The following is a 2,445-nucleotide window of genomic DNA, read 5'->3' as shown; positions in this document are numbered from 1 at the left end:
ACCCGTTCGTAGCAATTGCTACAAAGGAAACCCATACGGGTTCCTCGAAAGAAAAGCCTCATAGTTGAAGAAAAATTCGTCCTGGTCCGGGACTCGAACCCGGGACCACCGCCTTTCCGGGGCAGCCGCTCTACCATCTGAGCTAACCAGGCGGCGAGCAGATGGCAAAGCGAAGTCGAATTGTCATAGTTCATTACTTCTCTCCACCTTGCGGGTTTCCGCACAACTACTACGTCAAACTCTTGCCTTTGCTTCGTGTTTTCGGCAAATTCGACTTCGCTTTGCCATCTGCTAGCCGCCTGGTTAGCTCAGATGGTAGAGCGGCTGCCCCGGTAAGGCGGTGGTCCCGGGTTTGAGTCCCGGACCAGGACGAAATTTTCTTCAACTATGAGGCTTTTCTTTCGAGGAACCCGTATGGGTTTCCTTTGTAGCAATTGCTACGAATGGGTGGATGTCTCATTTTCCCTTTATTCATTACTTCTCTCCACCTTGCGGGTTTCCGCACAACTACTACGTCAAACTCTTGCCTTTGCTTCGTGTTGTCGACAAATTCGACTTCACTTTGCCATCTGCTAGCCGCTTGGTTAGCTCAGATGGTAGAGCGGCTGCCCCGGAAAGGCGGTGGTCCCGGGTTCGAGTCCCGGACCAGGACGAATTTTTCTTCAACTATGAGGCTTTTCTTTCGAGGAACCCGTATGGGTTTCCTTTGTAGCAATTGCTACGAACGGGTGGATGTCTCATTTTCCCTTTATTCATTACTTCTCTCCACCTTGCGGGTTTCCGCACAACTACTACGTCAAACTCTTGCCTTTGCTTCGTGTTGTCGACAAATTCGACTTCGCTTTGCCATCTGCTAGCCGCCTGGTTAGCTCAGATGGTAGAGCGGCTGCCCCGGAAAGGCGGTGGTCCCGGGTTCGAGTCCCGGACCAGGACGAATTTTTCTTCAACTATGAGGCTTTTCTTTCGAGGAACCCGTATGGGTTTCCTTTGTAGCAATTGCTACGAACGGGTGGATGTCTCATTTTCCCTTTATTCAAGGTTTAGTATACGTTCCTATTAAGGGACGAATTTGGTACGAGTCGTCACCTCTCTATTAACCTTCGCTGCTCGCCCGCTACAGCTTTTTCTTGTGCCGTCATCTAGTACGAACATCTTGTTTACTCTCATTTGAAACCCGCACCTCTCTTCTAGACACCGGGACCCTGCTGGCAACGTATGCGAGCTACAGCTTTAGAAGGGTTCTTCAATGCCACCGGTTCTTTAATGCCACCTCGATAAGACTGTTCTCCCGCACGATCCTCCTCCGGTGATGGGGGAGAAGCGATACTGCTGCGTTTAAGTTTTTATTTTTTCGTTTTTTTTTCTATATTTGTAGGGTCACCGTCTCTCACGCAAAATAATATTAAACAGTGAAGAAGAAATAAAGCAGAAGGCAAGTGATTGATCACGCCCGCAGTTCCATTCGAGTGCGGCCTGGTTGACCGGAAAGCAAGGCGCAGCTCTTGGGGGAAAACTTACCGCTCGTCTGGTTAGAGGTATAGTTGGTTCGGTTGATAGCGCCTCGCCGCTTGTTCCGATCAGTCTGAGAATTGGAAGAACCGGTAAGAGCTTGCGTGGAGTATCCCGTTCGTTGAACCCGAGCTGCACTCATTTTTGTTCTTTTCGTTTCTTTCTCTTTCTGTTTTCTTTCTTTTTTTTAGGAAATACTGTCGATCCTCTCTCGAAGGGCGTTGCAAGGAGGAAGGAAAAACGAAATTTATACAACGTCGCATACATGCGTAAAGCATATTTAGATACACTTTTAGAAAATAATTAGACTATTTATTGCGAAAGGAAACCGAACTTTAGGTTCTGAAATAAATGAATTCAATGATCCGGCCTGCACCCGAATTAATGTTCGCAAAGGAACAATACACTCATGAGCCATTCCACTCTGCGAATGTGGATAAGCAGCGAAGCTGTGTAGCAAACGACAAAGAGGTGACACAGAATTACGAACAAAGGCACGAACATATTTATTGTATTGATAAGTGGTCATCGTCACGAAAGTAACGCACACATATTTATTTTAAATGTGTTGGCATTTCTAAGCGCACTTAACGAAGAAACCTGTTCGTCCCGTAAGACGAATCCCTATCCAGAAAATGATCTATAAAGCATTGTTTCTATGAAGGTCCTATCGACACATTTCGCGTTAGCGAAATAAGAGCCCTCTCTATAGAACCACCCATAGAGCCGACTTGGTACATTGTAGACATCAAAAGATTTCCGCTTTTGCGAAAATTTTGTGACACACTACACATCCCCGTTGTGTTTGGGTGGTCTCAGGATGCGCCTTTCGTTGGCGCGTTCCATCACGGACCAAAATGCCAACGATCTATGAGGTGTTGCGTTTGGAGGCGATCCCACCGCTCGCAACCAATTTGTTGCGTACTCCAGGGTAGC

General features: G+C 47.2%; 1 non-coding gene across 1 annotated transcript; it reads left to right on the top strand.

Annotated features, from left to right (window-relative positions):
* Positions 1–297: 297 nt before the first annotated feature.
* On the top strand, positions 298–372 carry TRNAT-GGU (transfer RNA threonine (anticodon GGU)). The gene has a single exon. It is a non-coding gene; the product is annotated as a tRNA-Thr (tRNA).
* Positions 373–2,445: the final 2,073 nt, after the last annotated feature.

The sequence above is a fragment of the Dermacentor variabilis genome, chromosome 6, assembly GCF_050947875.1.
Source record: "Dermacentor variabilis isolate Ectoservices chromosome 6, ASM5094787v1, whole genome shotgun sequence".
NCBI lineage: Eukaryota > Metazoa > Arthropoda > Arachnida > Ixodida > Ixodidae > Dermacentor > Dermacentor variabilis.
The sequence above is the reverse complement of the archived record's forward strand: the minus strand, read 5'-3'. Positions and strand labels throughout refer to the sequence as shown.